General features: G+C 42.7%; 1 protein-coding gene and 1 pseudogene across 4 annotated transcripts in view; both read right to left on the reverse strand.

Annotated features, from left to right (window-relative positions):
* The window catches only part of LOC109439660 (patr class I histocompatibility antigen, A-126 alpha chain-like), a 478827-nt gene that overhangs the window by 376038 nt on the left and 78458 nt on the right, over positions 1–24331 (reverse strand). Inside the window, exon 9 of one of the 4 annotated variants that reach the window (XM_088795773.1) lies at positions 23529–23921. The exons of the other annotated variants lie outside the window; for them this stretch is intronic. The gene's annotated coding sequence lies outside the window, so the exon portion shown is untranslated. Of the gene's footprint in view, positions 1–23528; positions 23922–24331 lie in introns of those variants that run through there. 4 annotated transcript variants of the gene reach the window in all.
* Positions 404–24284, reverse strand: LOC148758856 (di-N-acetylchitobiase-like; annotated as a pseudogene).

Here is a 24331-nt window from a genome sequence, read left to right on the forward strand (position 1 = left end):
TCGGTGTACAAGTCTTTCACCCCCATAATGGGAGTGGGGCTAATCTAATCTAATCACATGGGTCCTTCAAGTGGAAGGTGACTGAAGAGCGCGAGTCAGAGGGAGCTCTGAATTTCATCTATAGTAATTTCTACATTTACTAAGATGCCATCATCTCTGTTTTTGTTGTTGTTATTTAATTTAATGGTGAAGTGCATTCAATGATTTAAAGATTAAATATCCTTGTGCTCTTGGGATACCTAACTTGGTCAAGGTATTTAATTGTTTTATAGTATATTTATATAGTATATAAACAAAGAATGTCTTTTTGAGTATTCTAATAAGTAAAATATATAGCAACCTGACAAAAAAGTGTATATTTTTATCCCTTCGAGAAACTATATCTGTTTATACAGATAATGTTCTAAATCTTAATAGTTTGACAGAAGATGTTTATGTTTGTACAGGTTGGTTTTAAGACTTTCCATGTTTCTTCAGTTTGCTGTTTGGCTACAGCAGCTCCCGAGTTCGCCTGCCACATGCCAATGCCGTGTAAGCCACATGCCAATGCCGTGTAAGCCACATGCCAATGCCGTGTAAGCCACATGCCAATGCCGTGTAAGCCACATGTCGGTACATATGCTGCCTTTAAAGAAATGCTCACGGGTTATCACACCACACTTCATGGGTACGGCCAGCAGCATCTTTATAGTTATAATAAGGAGGGTTTTTATCTTTATCCCACTGGATTCCAGAAATAGAACTGTTTACTTGCTTCGTAATAATTTTGTAGGGCACCTGACATCCTGCTGCATCACCACAAGGACCCCCAGAAGGGACTTTTGCAATGGTGCAAACGTGATCCTCCAATACAGCCAGGCAGGTACAATCACAACCACACAGGGAACACCCATTACACGTGTCTTAGGGTTAATGCCCACCTTGGTGTAGTGTCATATGCAGTTAATGTCTGATCATAGGGAGCCTTGGCTGCTGCAATACATTCTGACAGACCTGCCTTTGTTCATCACAAGACGTAACAAAGAGAAAGTCACAGCATCTGCAATTCCGGTACAATTATAGCACCTGTGTCTATGCACTTTGGAGACCAAGCTACATCACACGTCACCTGGGATCCCTCAATTTCACAATGGAAAGGATCTGTCATTTCTTTGACTAAAGCAGTTAATGCATCATATTCAGGTGAAGCACAATTAGCTTCCTGCTCTGTGTCCATATTAATTCCATCCATCGTGTTTTGGACAAGTTAACTTGTTGAGTTACCCAGGACGCTCTGAGAGTAGGATTGACGATCTTTACCCACACGTCTCCTTTTAGCACTGCGGTGGCCCTTCTTGAATGTGCACAACACGTAAGTCCTGAGTCATGTTTTCCAAAGACTGCCACAGTTGTAATCTGTGACCAGTCATAAGATTCCCCAGTTTTGTCACATACATGAAACACAAAGACCTCGAAGTCGGGGTGGTGGTGGATGGGTTGGCAGAGTGCTGGATCTCGGCACGGGCAGTTGGCCCCTCCCGGAGCGGCGGCATCAGCGCAGTGGCCGTAGCTGCAGCGGAGCCATCCCAGGGGCGCTGCCCGCGGGCGGGCGAGGAGGCGCCAGAGCCTGAACACGGGCCTGAACGTGCTGGGGCATCACCCGGTTGTCGGATATTTTATATATAGTTTACACACACACACACACACACATAATGGCATTCTTCTCAGGATTTTCACATCTAATTTCTGAAAGGCGGTTTTTCCAGAATGCTTTCTTCTTATTTGTTCCCTAACTGGCTTTAGGATCAGTGTTATTCATGCCTAATGAAAGGAGTTGTTTGCTTCCCTATATGTCTCCATTCTTTTGAATATTTTATATAAGAGCATGAACCGTCCTTGAAAGTTTTATAGAACTTACCTGTAAAAGATCCTGGATATTCTGAAGGGAAACAGAATTTTTACAACCGCTTTGACTTATTTCCTTGCAGTAAGACTTTTCCATTGACATAAAGTTCTTCATAGTTTTAAGATTGTTTAAATCTCTCCTATGCCTGCAGTGACGTATTTGTCTGAGACGACTCTCTTTTGTTCTTAATTAATTTCACTTATTTTATTTCTTTCATAGGAAAGGAATCCCAACCTCTCTGGGACAATGGAAAGCATTCTTTGGTTAATAAGCAGAGGTTTCTAATAAATGAATGATTTTTGACCATCTGAGTAGGTACTTTAAAATTTCTTACTGTTTGTCCTACCTGAAACCTGACAAGGTATTTAAAATAATTTCCTAACTCTATGATCAGAAATTTGGCAAAATTAGAAGCCTAATAGGCGTTTCTAAGCCTCAGTAACTTGCAAGGCCTTGCTAACAGATAATCAGAAATGCAAACACAGCCCACAACTGCCTGAGACTAAATAAATCAAAAAGGGCAGGAGGTGGGGAAGAAAACTTTTTCAAAAACACAAGCAGCTAAAAGAGTTCCTTTGCCTAAGCAGCACCCTCAGTCTCCTTAACTGAAGTGTTTATCAAGGACAAATACAAATCTTAGAGCCTCAGCCACCTGAATGAATACACTTAAATTATTCCAACTGTTATAAATTAATGGGGGTTTTGTCTTATTGTACCTGTCTCACGGCTAAAAAAGTTTTTTTAATGAAACTATCAGGTCTCTGGTTATGTCTGTTTATATGTGTGTATGTATGTCTACCTCCAAAGGAAATCATTAGACTTGGTGTGTATAAAGAGCTCTGTTTAACTGGTTAAAAAAATAAGTGTTTATATTAATTAACATATATAACAGAATTAACATATATAACAGAAACTAACCCAAATGCTTTTCAGGATCATGTGATCTGAAAACATATTTACTATTAAAATCGATTTAAATTTGTTGGTTTAATTAAAACAGACATGTCTTTAGAGTTATCAAATTTAATATATTATTTATCCGTGTTTCCAAAAAGTTAAGTTCATGTTATCTCTGTTACAGGGTTTGTCAACAAGAAAACAGCTGGGGATAATAATTGACTTTAATGTCTCATAAAATATTCATGAGTAATCTAAGTATAATTATTGAGAATTACTAAATTAAATAGATGTAAGTAAAATAAAAGAATTTCGAGGAAACTTTTCATCAATAAATATTTTATGGTGTGTGTACTTAAAAATAGTTCCCCAAAGTCTTTTTGTAACTTGAAACCTTAGAGATTTACTACATTAAATGAAAAGATGAAAATTATTGAATATCTTATTTCCAAATAACAAAATACTGAAACATTAATTGCTAAATGAATTTAAGTTTACCTACTCTTGGCTTCTTAATATAGGGAAACTAAAGATATTTGAGTCCATTGATAAAAATGTCTTATGTTAATAAGATTGAACACGGCACCTTGAGCTGAGCTGCCTCCCCGGTGGCTCAGTTGGTTGGAGAGCATCCTCTCAACCACAAGGTTGCTTGTTTGACTCCCACAAGGGATGGTGGGTTGTGCCCCCTGCAACTAGCAACGGCGACTAGACCTGGAGCTGAGCTGTGCCCTCCACACCTAAGACTGAAAGGACAACAACTTGAAGCTGAACGGCACCATCCACAACTAAGATTGAAAGGACAACAACTTGATTTGGAAAAAAGTCCTGGAAGTACACACTGTTACCCAATAAAGTCCTGTTCCCCTTCCTCCCCCCAAAAAGTATGTCTAATAAAGACTGATGATATAAGCTTTAAAAAAAAATGTCTTATGTTATGTTAAGGAAGCACATGGTTCTAAAAATGATGGAATATATTTGCCAGTCAAAACCTATGTTTCTAGAGATTACAAAACATATTCACAAATTTGTCTATCTAAAGAATGATAATCAGTCTGAGATATGTATATATGTTTTCATTAAGGAAAATAAAAATAATTTTGATCTGGTTATTTCAGAATGAGAAGAGAGAAAGAATTTTATCTCTTATAATTAAGCAGGTTAAATTTAAATTGTTGTTATAAGGGCTTTTTTAAAAAATTAATTAAGCTTTAACATCAACGATGTGCTTATGTCGAGCTAAAACTTAATGTTATTTCTCTGCTAAAAGCACAAAGTTTTCCTGTATTATTGGGGTACTCTTACTAAGAAATTATCAATGGAAAGCAAAGATTTTATGTTTTATTGAAATGATTTCCTGTGTTCTTTAGCATCAGGTCTTTAATTGCCTAACTAAACCAAATCTTCTTAATACTAAAAAAAAAAGAAAAACAACAAACTACTAAAATTTTGCTTATAACTATGTAACCTTACATATTTTTCTTTAAAATCTTTTCTTGTTACTTTGGAGAAATGCATAATTAAGTATTGTTCTATTAAGTATTGTTCCACAATGACCTATGATTCTATTTCATGAAATATTTTAAACCTCTTGATATGTTTGACAAACCTCCCAAGATCACATTCCAAATTGTCTTATTGACATAGGAATAACTTTGGGGTGTTCCAGAAGGCCCCTAAAACATTTCAAAGAAAATTTCTCTCTTTATAAAGGGGGGAAATTAAACTAATTAGGCTTATTTTGTATGTTAATTACATGGGAAGCACTGTCAAATGAGTGATGCTAAATCTTTGATTATATTTATATAGTAGATATAATATTATTATGAATGTTCTAAAAATTATATACAATTCTGGCATGTCCTGGGAACGCTGAAAAATGTAGCCCTTCTCTGTCTCTTAAAGCTATAACTCTTACCATGTCTTTGAGATGTAAACACCAAGGAGTAACTAAAACATCACCCACAGAGAGTGAAGGGGATAAAAAGTGGCCTTTAAAATACAGACTGCTGTATAAGTTCCCTTGCAGAATGTTGAGTTATAAAGAAATTAGGTTTTTTACAAAACTACTAAAAATTAATAACAGATAGAACAAATGACTGTACATGAAAATGGGATGTATGTTTTCAGCAGAAGAAGGTATGAAGTGTGAAGATGCATTTTTGTTGAGGGAATGGAAAATAGAATGTGTTTTTTTGGATAAGGTAGGATATAAAGGACATGAGATTGTTTTTGTTTTGAGGATTTTTTGGTAAATAAACTAAGAGGAAAGTAATTTTGTCCTAAACTAGAAAATGATTGTATCAAAATTAAAAGGAAAAGATAAGACAAAAACGGTAGGTACAGGTATGTTGCAGGTTTGTGTATATTGCAGAAGGTTTGTGGAGGAGGAATCTTGAGAAAAGAATTTCCATATGGTCCAGCTAACTAAGACTGGAATGGGAAACTGAGTCAACTACATTATGTGTATATGGATATATATGAACTCTCACCGGAAATTTAACCATGGCCATTTTTTTAAGCCTTTTGTAATTTACAGACAGTTATGGTTTTACTCTGATACTTCGGCAAAATATATTCCAAAAAATGTGTTTCATCTTCAAACAGTCATTAAAAACACCTTACTCTAAAATACAGGTTTCTGGTAACTTTAAAAACATAACACTGAACTAGGTAAAGATTTATACAACTCTAAGGAAAAACTGGATTTATGAAACTACTAACAAGAAGTTAAAGATCAACGAGAATTAATAACATGGGTAGAGTCATTATAATTTTTATAACTTTTCATATAAAATATTACTGGTGAGACAGGTTAGTTAGCATGTTGTTAGGTAGACAGGAAGGTCCCTGGTGGAATAAACAAAAGGCAGCCATTTCCTAAAACTCCAGTTTGTGAATTCTGAAGTAACTCGTTCACTCCAGGACAAACGGAGCAGATTTAATAGATAGGAATGAGTTATTTTGCTAATGCTTTCAGCATGTGCAAACAGGGCAAAAAAAAAAGCTGGTACACAAATTCCATTAGAAGGTGTCAGTTCCTTTCTTCAAACAGGCAAGAGAAAATATGAGTGAGAGCCTTTGCCCCATGCGGGCACTCCATTCGGGAACCCCTCCCGCTCAGGAGCTCTGACCCTTTGCTTTTTAATAAACTATCCTCTTTTACAACTCCTTGCCTCTCCTCGGTCCGTGCTTCCATTCTTCAGCTTCATGAGACACAATTCCGGCACTCACTCAAAAAATCTCCTACATCACTGGTTTACTCCCCTCAGGTATAACAGATATTTTTCCTAAGCTACTTACGACCTACAGCAATTTGGTAAATTATACCTTTGTAAACAAAATTAAAGCATTGATCTTTTCCTTCCTACCTGATGCCTCCAGATTTCAGTTCCTCTTACCTAATCCACGTTTGACCCAATTTAAAGGTGTTGACTCTTGGACTCATGTTTCCTAATTTAAAGAAAACTCTTGCACCAAACGGGACAGCTCAACCAACAGAACATTTGAAATTTAAAATGACTGGGAAATGACGCAGATCACATCTGTTGTGGAAGCTAACCCAAGATTTCGGGCCAAGCCTGTATAATTCCCCTGCCTTTCTTCTCACTTTAAGTCTTTCCTATCTCACAGAAATATGAGACGTCAGCCACTCACTGTAATAGTTGTTGTTTGCTTTTTCTCCTTAATTTCTATCTTGGAAGATAACATTGGGCATCATCTTTAAACCTACTTCACACGTCCAAATATATCCTAATTATGCACATAGACAAGGACATTTCATGCCTGGCGATGTCAGCCCCCATGAAGGCACCAGATTTGGAAGAATACTTTCTTCTTGGGCAGGTATTAAAATAAAAAAATACGTGATTATCAACACATCAAAACCTTGGAGGAAATCGCTGTATCTACCACTAAAACAAAGTTGACCAGGAAAAATCTTTAAATCCCCGTATGTGAGTTATATTAGGCAGTAGAATTGCTCTTGACCAGCTCCTAGCAGAGCATGTGGGGTTTACTCTGTTGTTAATTCCTCTTGTACTTGGATGAAACACCTCTGGAAAATAGACAGAACTAAATAAAATCCAGGCACAAACCAAATGACTAAATACAGTGCCCACTGACACCTCAGGTTTTTTAATCGTCAACGAACTGCCCTCACTCTTTGCCTCTTGGTTCAAATCTATTCTTCAAATTGAACTTAACATTCTATTTGCTATTATAAAATATTTGCTGTTCTAAAACCGTTTATTTCACATGTCTTGGTGTTATAAGGACACCACTCTGATAATAGTTGCTCAACGTTTTGCAAATGCTCACTAAGGCCTGTGAGACTTTATATAAGAAAACCTCAGGAAACTGCAGACAGTGTCTGTCCTTAAAGGAACATGAGGGCAAAGCCTCCCTCTGTGCTGGCGCTCTTGTTGCTCCAAAGCAGCTAAAGTTCCTAAGAACAAGGAAAACCACTTTCCTTCCATCATGGAACATGACGTACCAGGAATGACTTTTCCTGGCAAAGAGAGACCGACAGTGGCCTGACACCATGAAAATGAGCCGTCCTAACAATGGAGGGCCAAGGATACTTCAATGACCGATCAGTGCTGCTTTCCAGTGATTTATCAGCCATGCTTTGAAGGAAAGATGTTGATAAAAATGGGGGGAAATGTCAAAAAAATATTAAACAGAGCAACTTTAAACTGGAGCGGGAGCTGCCATCCCAGAGGAACTGCTTTGCACATCTTATGTCTCAAACCTTTGAAATGTTAAAACAATGCAAATAACCTTTACACTGGGCCTAAAGCAACATTATGTCCCAGACAACTGTTTGCAAAGATAACAGGAGAGCAGTTATTCTGACTGCTGAACTGAAAATTTTAGTTATTTAGAATTAGCATCACTATGTTGTGATTTGCACCAGTGGAAATGCCTTCCTCCTATTGATGTAATTGTTCCCCTTCCCTTTCTCATAAATACCCATCGCTTTTGCTTCCTAAATTGAATATTATGTGTGTTTCTGTCTGAATCAATGCTTCCCAAATAGCTTTTTTTTTTTTTAACCTCCAATACTTGTTGCCTCTCACTTTGAAAGCCTTTTGATGTTTAAGTTAACACACTCATAGAAAGAGGTGGACGAATCATAAGTGTACAGTGGATTTTCCCAAAGTGAACGTTGGGATAAGCAACACCCATATCAAGGAACATTTCCAGCTCCAGGAAACCCTCTTGAGACATATTCAGTCATAAACCAACCTCTCCCCAAGGAGCTCTGAGCTTGATTTTTAACAGCGGAGCTGAGTTCTGTCAGGTGTTGGTAGAATGGAATATTACAGGGAAAACCTCTCGGTATCTGCCTCTCACTCAACATAATGTCTCCGGGTCTCACCCCTAAGGCCGTGTTTGGTTGTGGATTATTCATTCCCACGGCTACGGGGGGTGCATTATATGAACAGGACCACACTTCTGTCCTCTGACGTTCATGGGCATTTGTGTTATGCCCAGATTTCACAAAGCATGCTGCTATGAACGAGTTTTTCATATATTCTGGCACACACATGCACGCATGTCTATTAGGTATATAGGTAGGAGTGGAAATGTTGGGTCATACGGCGAGTGAATGTTTGGCTTTAGAATGTACAGCCAAATAATTTTTCAAACTATTTGAATCAATTTATTCTCCCACTAGCAATATATGAGATATAATTAAATTTTTACCAACAATTGATATTGTCTGACTTTTTCAGTTTAGCCATTCAGGGAGGTGTGTATTCGTATCCAATTACAGTTAATTTGAATTTCCCCTCTGACTAAAATGTTGAGCAATTTTTGTAAATTTATTAGGCATGTAAATGTCTTCAATAGGACACTGGACTGGACTAATTGTTAATAACTCAATGGGACGCCAGTAATGTGCCAGCATCTTTTAACTGTTATGGTCCTTTTGTTATAAATGGATCTGTGGTCAAAGACCTGTGATATAATAAAAAAAAATTTGATCTCTGTCCCCAGTTCCTGATACAGAACTCCTAAAACCTTTTAAATCTCCCTAGTGAGAAGAGTGACTTTGGGATGATATGACCTTTGGCTGAGGGATCCTAGAGAGCTTTGGGATGGGGGATCGTCACCAAAAAGACCAGCCATGATTAGAAGGTTGCAACTTTCAGCCTCACTCCCTGACCTCTGGGGAGAGGAGCTGGAGGTTGACTTCAATCACCAGTGGCCAATAACTTAATCAATCAGGGCTATGTCATGAGACTTCCATTAAAAAATAACACCTACATAGACAGAAATCAGAGAGCTGCCGAATTGCTCATCACATCCATGTGCTGGGAGGGTGACACACTCCACCTCAGTGACACAGGCTCCTGCGCTGGGGACCCTTCCAGATCTCGCCCTACGGACCTCTTCATCTGGCTGCTCACCTGTGTCCTTTATAACCAACAATAACAGTAAACTTAGCATTTTCCTGAATCCTATGAGTTGTTCTAGCAAATTATTGAACTTGAAATGGGGGACCCCTAACTTGGTACCCACGTCAGACAGAAGTGCAGGTAACATGAGGGGGACCTGAAACTTGTGACTTGTATCTGAAGTGAGGGCGTCTGTGGGACGGAGCCTGTAACCTGTGGGGTCTGATGTACCTCCAGGTAGGTGGTGTCAGAGCTGAGTTGAAGTGAAGGACACACAGGTGGTGTCCGAGAATCAGACAATTGGTTCAGTGGAGAGAAAAAAGCCCTCAACATCCCACAAAGAAATTGAGTAAGAGTGAGCAAGTCAACCTTCCCCTTGGATGTCAATTATTAGTCCCTGTTCTTCCAGCCAAACCTGAGTGCCTAAAAGTGCCAGAGAAAGTTCTAGTCTCAGATCTTTGCTCTGAGAATTGAAATTAGTCATTCTTTTTACATCCCTAACCTTGAACACCTGAACTCTTTTCCTACATTAGGAAAATTCCACATGTAGAGTCTTGGTGGGAGGCAGAGGCCACTTCACTCCATAAGAGGGAAACACACTGTCCCCAACTCTTGCAGCTGGACATGGCATGAGGCTCCCCGGTCAGGTGACCACATGCCAGACTCTGACTCAGGATGTGGTGACACAGACGCTAGAACCATGCAGAATGCATTTGGCAGTAACAACACAGCTGCCTAGATCAGCAGTGACAGCACTCATGGCAACAGGGTCCGGGGTCCACATGGAGGTCAGTGGTGTGAGCAGTGACACGTGTGCCCAGCAGCAGGGGCAGTGGTTCCCACGTGGGACCTGACATGGGGGGACTGTGGGTCAGTTCCTGGTGTGTGGGCTCAAGTGTGTTCTGTGGCCTCCTCACAATACTATTTTGCCAGAATGTTTTACACACACACACACACACACACACACTCACACACACACATGGTCACGTGCGACCTCGCACAATTAAGTTAGTGAACTTGTCACAACGATGTTGCTAAACTTTTTTGATATCAGAGGGATTATTCATTATGAATTTGTACCAACTGGACAAACAGTTAACTAAGTTAACTATTTGGAAGTGCTGATAAGGCTGCATGAAAAAATTAGATGAAAACAATCTGAACTTCTCACCAACAATTCATGGCTCTTGCATCACCACAATGCACCAGCTCACACGGCACTGTCTGTGAGGGAGTTTTAGCCAGTAAACAAATAAACTGTATTGGAACTCCCTCCCTACTCAACTATCTGGCCCTCAGTGACTTCTTTCTTTACCTGAAGATAAAGGAAATATTGAAAGGAAGGCATTTTGATGACATTCAGGACAACCAGGGCAATACGATCACAGCTCTGAAGGCCATTCAAGCTCTGACTGGCAGAAAAAGAGTTCCAAAATTGCTTTGAAGGGTGGTCTAGGCACTGGCATTGGTACATAGCTTCCCAAGGGGAGTACTTCGAAGGTGACCATAGTGATATTCAGCAATGAGGTATGTAGCACTTTTTCTAGGATGAGTTCTTGAACTTAATTGTCTGACCTCATGTGTGTGTGCGTGTGTGTGTGCGTGTGTGTGTTTAAATTAGAAAAAATTTGGGTTCCATTGTTTGCTCCCAGAAATCAATCTGGGGAACAGTTTCAGGAGCGAGCATTCAGAGATTTTATCACACTGACCTGTGACCTACTCCTAAATCTCCCACCTGACTCTGCCCCATGGTAGAGAGAACCCGTAACTCCCAACACCATGTCTCATAATAGATGATATATGTCCTCCCCTTTCTGAGGAAAAACACTTTAAAAGTGTATTTAAGACCATTCCCCACCCTGAGCCCCATCACTGACCTCAGAGGGTCCTAAACTGCCTGAGCCCCAGGACAGCTTGTGGGCTTCTTACAAACACTCAGGCCTCTCTCAGACACACTGTCTCAGAGAACAGGACACAAGCCCAGGAGTCACTTATGTAACAAGCCCTGCAGGTGAGGCTGACGCACAGCACTGTGGGAATTCTGGAGATGGTCTTGCTACTAAAAGTGTGATCTGAAGACCAGCAGTGGCACCAACCTCCTTATAAATCCAGAGTCTCTGTTCTGCTCCAGACTTTCTGAGTCTTAACGAGATATTCAGGGGATTTCTGTGCCCAGGGAAGTTGGGGACTCGCTGGTCTACGTGCCTTATCGACGTGGGGCCAGAACTGTGCCGTCTGCGGGGTGTGTGGTCTGATCAGATCACAGCACTGGGGGTCCAGGGTTCAGTCCTGTTCCTTTCTCTTCTACGGTCATCACTCCCTCGGTGACCTCATCTGTGCTTAAGGCTTCAAATATCATTTATATGTGTCACCTCCCAAGTCTATTTCTCGAGCCCAGACATTTTCCCTGATCTCCAGACTCTTCTGTCCAACTGCCAGTCCGATGACCTCGCTTGTATTTCTAACAGCCAGCTCATCTCCAGCATGTTTAAAATGAATGTCTGTGAGGCCCCCCTCCCCTCAGATATGCTCCTTCCAGACTCTCCCCCATCTCTGCTGACAGCAACTCCATCTTTCTACTTGTATCCTCTGAGATTTTGGGGGTCCCTGACTCTCACACCACAGACTCACCCATTAGGAAACGCTGTAATGTCCACCTTCAGGACGTACCCAGAACCCCACTCCCACTATTCCCACCGCTCACCCCCAGTGGCAGCAGCTCCAGCCCAGAACCCTGCAGATTCCTCCGGCTTCCCGACAGCCTCCCTCCCCGAAGTCTGTTCTCAGCACCGCAGTTCCAGCTGTCCCCTGAAAGGAGATCACACCATGTCCCCTTTGCTCCTAACTGTCCTGTACCTCCCCATCACTCAGCGCACAGCTCACTGCCCTCTACCACCCTCCCGGCCTCATGGTCTGGCCGCACCTGTCTCTTCTCCATCAGTCTCTGCTGCAGCCACTCCAGCCTCACTGCTCTTCCCAGAAACCAGAGACGCTCCTGCCCCAGGGCATTCCCACTGCAGGTTCCCTGCCTGGGAAGGACAATTCCTTATGTCCTTCCCATCTTCCCTCAAGGTCAGCTTCCCAGTGAGGCTCCCTGAGAACCCCAATCAAAACAGCCATCTTCCCTGGCCCCACATCCCACACTCTGGATCCCCTCACCCACTGCATTTTCCCCAGAACACTTATCTCCTTCTAACATAAACAACCTCCTTGTTTACTGTGCTTATAGGATATAGTCTGTCTCTTCCCACTGGAACAGACGCTCCCCAAGTTTAGCCATTTTTCTGAGTTTACTTCAGTGATGTTTCCCAGAGGCAGACACTGTCACACACCTGGCACATGGCCAATGTCAGTGAAGGATGATGTCAGAGCCTCCTTGTTCTAAGGACAGTATCTTTATTAATGTAGCCTTGGGTCAAATGTTGTTTTGTGGCAGCTACAGCACTAAGTCCCCTCACACTGGCATCAGGGCCACCTCCACTTTTCTCACAGGTGCTGTGTTGCGACCTGCACAACACAAGCCGTGGAAAGGCGAGGGAGGCGGCGAGGGTTAAACTATAATAAAGAGACAGTGACTCAAATACAGTTAAATCACAGAGGACCAAGGCACTTGCAGCCTCAAGAGACTGGAGCCCCGAATCGGGTCGCCGTCAATATTTATTGATTTCTTATAATAAGTATCACATGATTAGGGGCAGGGTCTGCGACACTGTTACACCACACTGTAATAAAAATTTTCCAATTCCCAGATATCTGTCCCAAAGCAACCGATGCACATCCTCCCCAGGTGACTAAGGTGCGGTGCGTACAACCCCTGGGGGAGCACAAGGGTAAAACTAGTTTCACAAGGTAAAACCATCCCATGAGCTAAGCAGAAAGAGAGAGATCTTATTGCTCTAATGGATCCTTTGCACAACAGGGTGCAGGACAACAACTGGGGCATGCACCAGCAGCTTCCCATAAAGGCGAGGAGGAGGGGTATGGCTACTTCCTGACTTTTATTGTGCTAACTCATGGGGGTCCCAATGGGGTTCCATCTGGCTTAAGTCATCCCTCCCATGAGGAAACTTAGTCGTCTTTGACTGCAGACCCTGCTTCTAAGGATCAGATAGGGAGACTTAGGATATGTCCCACAGAGGGACATATCCCGCAGAGTCTTCTTTCCCTAAGGAAAGATGGGAGGGGACAGACAGCTAGGCTGCTGTGTGACCACATCTCCCCCTTTTTTGTTTTTGTAGTGTGAGAAACACAGACCGTGCCATTTCTTCATTGAACGCCCTTCGGAGGGAGGCTTGTCCGCATCCGAGGACTAAACAAAACAAACAAAATACAACAATCAGTGTTACAATAACACCAACAAACCCACCAACCCAATTTTTTATCCAATTAACAGGGTTTAAGGTGGAAAGTCCCTCTTCAGCAGCAGACAGAGTGTCTTCTCCTGGGAGAAGCTGGAGCTTAGCACTAGACATTTGATCAACTTCCTGTTGTAACTGAACAATATTTACAGTGAGATTAGGCATATGTCCTAAAAGATGAGCACGAACCTCATTCCAAGGGGTACGTGTTTGATTATAAGAAAATGGGGTTACACTATAAGTGGATACATTCCAGTCACATTTAAGAGTAATCATAATACGCAAATTTTCTAATTGATCACCAAGAAAAACAACAGTTGTTTCTAAATCAGTTAATCTAACATTAATTTGTTGATCTATCTTAACTTGTTGATTCCAGGTTTTACTAGCATTTTCATACCATTTTTGTACATATTCAGTGGTTTGAACAGCTTGATGAAGAGCAACACCAGAAACAGCAGCAACAGTGGTTACAGCAATTATTCCCATAATAGCAGCAATTAACAATCCAATAAATCTTTTAGTTCTATGTACAATCTTATGAAGCAACTGAAGAACAATATGAACAGTGGGAGAGCCCTCCCACACCCTAGGGACTTGGACAGGAATCCACAGACCCCGTCTTTTTCTTAAAATCATAATTTTATCTACAGAAGAATTATAAATTGAAGAATCAATACAGGTATACAAATGACATTGAAAGCATTCAACAATACTAACAGAATTTTCTACAGTAAATTTTCCTACCAGAAAAACATAAGGAATTTTAAGACACACTTGTAAATTAAGCATTTGTGTCTTCTCAAATCTAAAGGTATATTGTTTATTATTATCTTTGGTTAAATTTCCATTTGAAACTTTAATTGGACCCAAAGCTAAGGCCACTTTCCACAAGGTCTTTTGAACTGGACCCCGAATAGGAGTAATCATTTTTAACTGAGGCAGGGCCAGAACTTTATCTATCCAATAAATAGATAAATTAAATGGAGATTTAATAATTTTAGGAAAATCTCCCAACACTAATTTATCTTTAAGAGATTGGGATCAGAGCACCTTCCCTGGGAACAGGTGTACATAGCAACACCAAAAGGTCCCCAATCAACTATTGTACCTAAAGAGGTACGAGCTAACACTCTATCTGAACTTCCTCGGCATTCTTCCCAATGAATGTGGGAATAAGTGTCTGCCCACTTATCCTGAGGACAGGAATGAATGGGAGGAGGATACAGATGGGTACTTAGCCCTTCTGTCTGAAATCCTTTTCCTGAAAGCATAAACAAATCTTTATAGGAATCATTCCCTTTTTTCTTTGGGATTACCCAAACTTGATAAAAAATTGGAACACAGGGGGGAATAGGGCCAATGCAGAGAGGGGGATATATAAATCCCAAAGCTGAGGTGTCAGAAAGATTAAATTCTCTGCCTTCTTCATTAGGAAATTCTGGGCCCCTTTGATCCTCTGGTCCTGGAAACCAGGAACTGTCATTTATATAAACTAAAGGAGGATCGTCATTCCAGGTCACAGGTGTCAGCAATGGGGGATTGGGAACATAAGCCCACTATGTAAAATTACTTGGTTGAACACCCAAAGAAAATAACTTATAGCTATGAGAACAACCATTATGGAAGCAAACATATTGGAAACCTTTCCAAAATTAAGTTTTTCTCTGCCTCTCGGGATAACTTTTTAAGCTGCTTCTACGTGGGGAGTGCAGTATTTCTCCGAGAAGCGCGGGATGCTGGGGAACCACAAGTACTGGGCCACGAGGCTCAGGTGACGGAGTCGCTAGGCTGGGTGGAGGAGCCGGATAAGGGTGACTAGGCAGGAAGTTCATCTGGAGAGTTGTCTGGGGGGTTGGAGCTTGATAGCGGGGGCTCATGAAGCGATTTGTCCAACAGTATGGGTCGCTCGGAGGCATCGCTAGACAAGTGGCGTACACGCGAACAACCGGTGGTGATCTGGTCTGGCGAGTGATGGTCACATTGGGCGGGGGACCAGACTCCATGATATGGCTTGATGCACCGACTCGGCACCCACAAAGGACGTTCTTTTGGTCCTGGAGAAATACAAGCAAAACCTCGTCCCCATGTTAACAGAGTCCCTAACTGCCATTGATTAGTCTGAATATCCTTCCATCAAATGGGCACATCTTCCAAAGCTTTAGGACTATGGAGATTATTAAAATGTCTTTCTGCAGCTGTGTGCCCAAGGTGTGGCTCTGTGTTATTTCTAGAGCCAGAAAAATTCAAACAATTTAAGGTAAACATAGCTTTGGCTAATTGTACCTGCGGAGGATCCTTGTCTCCCCCTTTTTGTTTTTGTAGTTGTTTTTTGAGAGTACAATTAGCACGTTCTACAATGGCTTGTTCTTGGGGATTATAAGGAATCCCGCTGGTATGATTAATATTCCACTGTTCACAGAATTTTGTGAACTTATTACTAGTATAAGCAGGACCATTATCTGTCTTAATGGCCTTAGGAAGTCCCATAATGGAAAAGCAAATAAGCAAATGTCTACAAGCATGTCCAGCAGTCTCACCGCTCTGAGCGGTGGCTGTGATGAAACCCGAAGATGTGTCAATTGTGACATGAACAAATGACAATCGTCCAAATGAAGGAACATGGGTTACATCCATTTGCCAAATAGCATTAGGAACTAAGCCTCGGGGATTAACCCCTTCTGGGTGCTCCTGAGGAGCATTAAGAATCTGACAAGTCAGGCAGGTTTGAATTATATGTTTAGCCTGTTTACAGGTAATTGGAAAACGTGCCTGAAGGCCAGCAGCATTGGTATGCGTTAAAGAATGAAACTTGGTTGCCTCGGTAACTAACACATTAGCAACCAATGAATCTGCAATAGCATTGCCACGCGTCAATGGTCCCGGTAGGGGAGTATGAGCGCGGATATGAGTAATGAAAAATGGATGTCGTAGGTTTCTGACAACTTGTTGGAGTTGACTGAAAGGAAACTGGAGAGATGGGTTTGGGTTGTTGGACAAAAGCGCCGTCTCAATGTTTTGTACTGTATGTACAACATAAGCTGAATCAGAAACAATATTTAATGGCTCACTATGATCTTGTAAGGCAGTTAAAACTGCAACTAGCTCTGCTCTCTGTGCAGAGGTACAATTAGTCTGAATAACTTGTTGATCTACCTCACTGACAATTGCAGCTCTGCCATTACTGGATCCATCAGTAAAAACTGTTTTTCCTTTTGAAATTGGAACTGAACTTAATCTCTTGGGAAGAATCCAGCTAGTTTTTAATAGGAATTGGAACAATTTATTTTTTGGATAATGATTATCAATTACTCCAAAATATCCACAAATAGCAACTTGCCAAATTTCAGAACGAATATTTAAATGTGTAATTTGTTGTTTTTTAAATGGAACTACTATCTTATTAGCTTCGATTCCATTTAAATGAAGAACTCTGGTGCGAGCTCGTGAAACAAGCTCTGAAATTAACTCTAAATATGTTGGAAGAGATTTGACAAAATTATTAGGCAAAAACAACCACTCTACTAGGTCATCTTGTTGGACAATGACTACTGTAGGTGAATGAGGAGTGGGAAAAATTAAAATCTGCAAAGGCTGTGATGGATCTATGCGCTGAATCTGGGCTTCCTGAGTTTTCTTTTCTACTAATTCTAACTCCTGACAGGCTTGAGGAGTCAGAGTATGGGGACTGTTTAATTGAGAAGGACCCTGCAAGAGACCAAACAAATTACTGAGCGCATAGGTTGGGATTCCCAGAGTGGGACGCAGCCAATTAATATCTCCCACAACTTTTGTAAATCACTTAAAGTGGAAATCTGATCTCTTCTAATTTGTACCTTTTGAGGTCTAATTATCTGTCTATCTAAAATAGCTCCAAGATATTTTATAGGAGTTGTGGTTTGAATTTTATCAGGAGCAATACAAAGTCCTGCCAATTCAAGTTGTTCTTGTAATAATTTAAAACAATCAGCTAAAACTTCCGGAGAGAATGCGGCACAAAGAATATAATCCATATAATGAATGATATAACAGTTTGGAAATTTTTCTCTAACTGGAGAAACAGCTCTAGCCACATAAAACTGACAAATTGTGGGACTATTTAGCATGCCCTGAGGAAGTACCTTCCACTGATATCTTTTAATTGGTTCTTTATTATTTAAAGATGGTATAGAAAATGCAAATCTACGGCAATCTTTGGGATGCAAAGGAATGGAGTAGAAACAATCTTGTAAATCTATAACTACTAATGGCCAATTTTTTTTGGAATCATAGATGGTTGAGGGAGTCCAGGTTGAAGTGGACCCATAGGTTCAATTAAAGAATTAACTACTCGCAAATCTGTGAGCATTCTCCATTTTTCTGATCTCTTTTTTATAACAAACACAGGAGAGTTCCACGGACTAGTGGAAGACTCTATATGATCTTGTTCTAATTGAATCTGAACTAACTCTGTTAACGCCTCTAATTTCTCTTTAGAAAGGGGCCACTGTTCAATCCAGTGAGGCTTATTATCAATCCATTTAAGAGCTAAAGGAGTTCTTAGCTCGGCAACAGCGGCTCCTAGCAAAAAGGCTGTTGGTCTTGAGGATGAAATCCTAATCCTTCTTGGACAACAGGTTGGAAGGGCTGGGTAATGCCTTGATTAAATTTACCTAAGCCTTGTCCTGACTAATATCCCATCTGTTTCATGATTTTTTGACTTTGTGGACTATACTGTTCGGGGGGAATAACAATCTCTGCCCTCCATTGGGAAAGCAGATCTCTACCCCATAAACTAACTGGAATATCAGCAACATATGGCTGTAAAAATCCTTTTTGTCCTTCCGGCCCAAGGCACCGGAGGATATGAGTACTTTGGAGCAATTTTTTTATTACACCTACCCCAACGACATTAATGTCGGCTTGTTGGGTAGGCCAATTAGCTGGCCAATCTTGAGAACAAATTATTGAAATGTCGGCACCAGTATCCATAAGTCCCAAGAATTTTCTGTCTTGAAGTTTAACATGACACAAGGGGCGAATATTAGAAATTTTTTCTGCTAGGAAAGTACCTGCAGAGCCGGTACTTCCAAATCCCCCAGTTCTTTTTTGAGTCCCTCATAAATTGGGTGGAATATAAGGAATTAAAAGAAGCTAAGCAACTCTTTCTCCCTTTTTTGCTGACCAAGGAACTGAGGAGGACATAACAATTTGAATTTCCCCTTTAAAATCTGGGTCTATTATTCCAGAGTGGACTGTAACTCCTTTGGATGTTAAGCTTGAACGACCAAGGAGAAGTCCAACTGTATTTTTGGGAATTGGTCCAACTATATCTGTGGGCACACGGAGAGGTGTTTCTCCTGGAAGCAATAAAATATCCTGGGCGGTACAAATATCAACTGCAGCACTTTCTTCAGTGGCAGAAATTAATTGCTCAACTGATAATTTTGAGGGGGTGGTACTGATTGATAATTCTGTGGCACCGCCGGGTTGGCAAACATCCCCAGTTGAGGGATTGGCTGACTCACAAATGCCCCGGTTGTTCTCTGGGCCTGGGGCTGGCCCTGCTTCCCGTTTCCCTGAAGCAGAGTGCCATCTTTATGATATTTAGATCTATATGCTGATGCCCAATGATTTCCTTTTTGACAGCATGGACACAAACCAGGGAGGAGCAGGTTGTTGAGGCTGAAAATTATTTTTATTTTTGACTCTGCAATTCTTTTTAGTATGTCCTGTTTTTACACAATTATGGCAAGTGCCAGAAAATTTATCGTTTTTCTGAAAGGCTCCTGTAATAGCATTAGCTAACAGTGCTGCCTTATGATCTTCTGTCCCTACTTCTTGGCACAAACGTAAATAGCCCATAGCATCGGTCTTTCCCTTTTGAGCTCCAATAACTCTCTGACAATCTTTATTAGCATTTTCAAAAGCCATAATTTGTAAAATAACATCAGCGGCCACAGGATTATTTATCTGTTTATTAATAGCTTCCTGTAGGCTCGCCAAGAAATCAGCATAAGGTTCTTGAGGTCCTTGAAGGATATTTTGAAAGGAGGAATGGGTTTTGCCCTCCACCGCAATCTTTTCCCATGCTGTTAAGCAGACTTGTTTTACTTGTTCAAAGGTCAATCCTTCCTTATCTAGTTGATTACGAGTGGCAGCCCAAATTCCTTTTCCCAACAATTGTTCAGCGGTAATGTTCATATTATGAGCCTGATTTTGTTTTTCTTTATTTTCTGCACCTTTGTCATGCGGGGAGTCAAGCGGGGTCTCTGCTCCCGCTCCCTGCACAAGAACACAGGTGTCGTGCAGGGCGGCCTGCAGGGGTCTCTGGTCCCGCTCCCCATATAAGAACGCAGGCTGTGGCCAGGACCAAAAGGAACACCCACGGAGCCATAGGTAGGGGAGTCATACCACTGTTGTCTCACTGGAAGCTGGGTGTGGGGACAGAGCCCCAGAAAGTAGTTTACAGGCTCTCGGCCTCACGTGGAGGAGTGCTGGCTCGGGTAGTAGATGGCCGTCAGCTGTGGCTGATTGGCCGTCAGCTGTAGCCAGTTAGCCAATTAGCCGCTAATATAACTGCTGCGGCTACGGAGGAGAGTGAAGGAGAGTGAAAGAGAGTCGTCGGTGGGTTGCAGACAAAAGGGACAGCAGGTCGCATGTCCAGTGAACCCAGCCTCCAGTGAGACCGTAGTGGTATGACTCCCCTACCTATGGCTCCGTGGGTGTTCCTTTTTGGCCTCACCATATCCTGCGTTCTTGTGTGGGGAGTGGGACCAGAGAGCCTGCAGGCCTCCCCGCACGACAAATGGTGCAGCGAGCAGGGTCCCCCGCATGACACTGGGTTCACCTGACATGCGACCTGCTGTCCGCTTTGCTGCCAACCGACCGGCGACTCTCCTCCACTCTCCTCGACTCTGCTCCTCTACTCTCAACTCTCCTCCGTAGCCGCAGCAGTTACATTAGTGGCCAATGGCTCAATGGTTATAGCTGACGGCCAACCAGCCACAGTTGACGGCCATCTACCACCCGACCCTCCATATGAGTCGAGAGCCTGAAAACAGCTTTTTGGGGCTCTGTCCCCACAACCTTCAATCCACCAGGTCTTAAATTGGAGGAATTGAGAAGGTGTAAGACATGTTTTAGCTAAAGCATGCCAATCAGCTGGGATCATTCTGTTGCCATCGGCAATACCTTTAATGAGACCAACAGTATATGGAGAAGTGGTCCCAAACTGCTAAACTGCCTGTTTTAATTCTTTAAGCAATTTAAAAGGAAAAGGTTCATACAACTGCCTCATGAACCCCATCAGGGTTGTCATGACCAGGTGCTTCAACCTGTCTGAAGATTACAGGACAATTGAGAGCATCTATATCTCCTTCTAATTTAGCCTGATGTATGCCTTGTTCTAATGTTGACAATTTAAAACTGAATTGTTTGGCTGTTATCTGAGGAGGTTTCTTTGTAAAAGGATTATTGGGACTATAAGAAATTTTTGGAGGATTCCACATCTGGTCTCCGCAAGGCTGTGGTGGAGGCCAATGAGTCAGAGGAGGAGGAGGAAATTCCTCCTTAAAACACTCCTCTAGATCAGGATAGAGATTTCTAGGAATAATTGTGGAATTCGACTCAGACCCTTCATCCTCATTCATCTCTTTCTTTACTCTTCTTGGAGAATCCCTATTGCCTTCTCTATCTTCTCTCTTTTCATTGGAATCTGTTTGGAGCGGTTCCAAAACTGACTGGATCTTTTCAAACGTCTCCCAGATTGAGCCAGGAAAAGACGTCCTGTTGGTGTGCAAATCACGGAGATCCTGGCCAACTGCTTCCCATTTTTCTAAATCTAATGTTCCTAGGTTAGGAAACCAGGAACAGTGAGTCTCAATGACTTTAAGAAGTTCTTCTAATCTTTTTTCTGAGGTCTTATGTTTCCCCTTTTTAAGAAGCTGCTTGAGCAGGCAAATGTATGGTCTATACTTGCTTTCTGAATTATCCATGTCAGTTAAGGAGCAGGAAAGAAAAAGAAAGGACTTTCACTCAATGTCCACTCAGATGCTCAGCTGGCCGTTTCCCTTGCGGGAACTTAGCCATCTTGGCTAAGGCGCAACCGTATAAACCCCGGTCCAGGCTGGGGAGATCCCCAAGTGGCCATTATGCCTTATGACGGAGTGATGGAACTGCGGTGACGAGCCCACTCAAGCCCCGTAATCATGAAGATCGTGGGACCAAAAGCATTCACACACACAATCACACTCTTTCACACAAAAATGTTAGTAAATTTTTGGCTCTGTTAACTCCTCTGAATTACCCCGGTTTAATTCTCTAAGACAATAAAACCACCTCCTTACCAGGTAGCTGTCACGCGACGGATGCTCAGAGACCCTTCAATTGTATCTGCAGACCCTACGACTCTTAGTCGTTCTCTCCTCGGGCCCCACACTGGGCGCCAAAGGTTGCGACCTGCACAACACAAGCTGTGGGAAGGCGAGGGAGGCGGCGAGGGTTAAACTATAATAAAGAGACAGAGACTCAAATACAGTTAAATCACAAAGGACCGAGGGACTCGCAGCCTCAAGAGACTGGAGCCCCAAATCGGGTCGCCGTCAATATTTATTGATTTCTTACAATAAGCATCACATGATTAGGGGCAGGGTCTGCGAAACTCTTACACCACACTGTAATAAAAATTTTTCCAATTCCCAGATATTTGTCCCAAAGCAACCGATGCACATTGTCCCCAGGCGACTAAGGTGCGGTGCGTACAACCCCTGGGGGAGCACAAGGGTAAAACGTTTCACAAGGTAAAACCATCCCATGAGCTAAGCAGAAAGAGCGAGATCTTATCGCTCTAATGGATCCTTTGCACAACAGGGTGCAGGACAACAACTGGGGCATGCACCAGCAGCTTCCCATAAAGGCGAGGAGGAGGGGTATGGCTACTTCCTGACTTTTATTGTGCTAACTCATGGGGGTCCCAATGGGGTCCCGTCTGGCTTAAGTCATCCCTCCCATGAGGAAACTTACTCGTCTTTGACTGCAGACCCTGCTTATAAGGACCAGATAGGGAGACTTAGGATATGTGAACAAAACGTCAAAGAGGGACAGTCCCGCAGAGTCTTCTTTCCCTAAGGAAAGATGGGAGGGGACAGACAACTAGGTTGCTGTGTGACCACAGTGCTGCTCTCCCCCTCCCCCCTTCTTTCTCCCATACCTGCCCTCCTGCTCACCACAGCACAGTTATATTTCCCTCTTCAGGAAACGGTGAGCCCTGAATTATGGGTCGTATTCTCCAACCAAACATAAAGTAGACTCTGCTTCATCAACCCCTGAGTTTGGACTGGAGCCAGCACTAGAGCTCAGGGCAGGGAGAGAGGGTGGTGAGCAGAGCAGAATTCCAGCAGGAACTTATGTAAGATGGGAAATCACGGGATCCCTCCTCTGCTCATTCCAGAATCTGGTTCCTCTGATAGTTTGGGAAAAGATGGAAAGGACCATCAAGCCCTAGAAGGAGGTGAGAGTTGGATGAGTCTGAAAATTCAATTCTTAATCCACAGAATCCTGTGTGCAGGGTCCCCCTGGCCTTGTGGGGACAATGACAGGAAAACACCTCCTGCTGCTAACAGGGGACACCCAGAGGAGAATGAGACCAGGACTGATAACAAGAACAAACAGTCATGTTCCTCTATAAAAACAACAATGAACACCCAGAAGATGGGGGCTGAGGGCCGGGCCAGGCCTGAGCCTTGGTGACCCGACCACACGAAGCCGTCACTTACAAGACCAGACCTGGGTGATGCTCGAGTCCTTATGACCACAGGTCCTGGTGGGACAAAGTTCTACTGAAGGGACGAGGACAAAGGGGCAGAGAGGTAACCCCGCCGAGGAGCGACCACGTCAGAGCCCACGATGCACTGAGCCCCAACTGGGCTCAAGCCGCGTTCACGCTCGGTCCTCACAGCCTCTCCTGTCTCCACCCGCAACAGACTCAGCACAGCAAACACACAGATTCTGGAAGTTTCTCAGGTCATCCATTTATTTCCTCTCCAACTTAAGGATTTTTCTCCTTCAATTAACCCATCAAACGTTCACAGCAAGAATTGAAAAAACAAATTCATATCCAGATTCTTATTTCAACAGGAAGTAAGAAGTTGCTACTCAGAGTAACATGAAGCAAAGGCGGGGATGGAAACAGCCTCTGCTGGAACAGGACAGTGGGTCAGGGAAAAGACTCGGTCAGTGTGGGGAAGGAGGGGGTGTGGAGGGCAGGGGGCGGGCAGTCTCCCAGCTCCTCACATGATGCGAGAGGAACGCAGACACACTCAGATACCCTTTGCAGAAAGAGAGCTCAGAGCTTCCTGAAGTCACAAAGTGGGGGCAGGAACAAATCTCACATCACTCAGTCCCCACAAGGCAGCTGTCTCATGCTGTAGAAGTAAATAATCATAAGAAATTCAGGTTAGTGGCTGTAAATGGTGACATTCTCAACAGTCCTCCACTGCTCAAACTGTCCCTAAAAATCCCCAGTACCCAGTGCTGTCCCCTCTGTCCCCTCCCTCCACTTCAGGCCCCCCAGGTCTCACCTTTAGAAGCTGTGAGGGACACATCAGAGCCCTGGGCACTGTCACCGCCTGGGGGAGAACAAAACAGAATGTGGTCAGAGCTCATAGCAGATGTGGCTAAAGGAGGAATTATGGGGGTGGGTGAGCTCCCCAAAGGCTTCCATCTATTCCAAAGGTCTCAGGGATCACCTCCCTCCATACTCACCTGCAGCCTGAGTGTAGCTCCCTCCTTTTCCACCTGCAGGA

The sequence above is a fragment of the Rhinolophus sinicus genome, chromosome 2 (assembly GCF_057876585.1).
Source record: "Rhinolophus sinicus isolate RSI-liver-muscle chromosome 2, RSI-T2T, whole genome shotgun sequence".
NCBI lineage: Eukaryota > Metazoa > Chordata > Mammalia > Chiroptera > Rhinolophidae > Rhinolophus > Rhinolophus sinicus.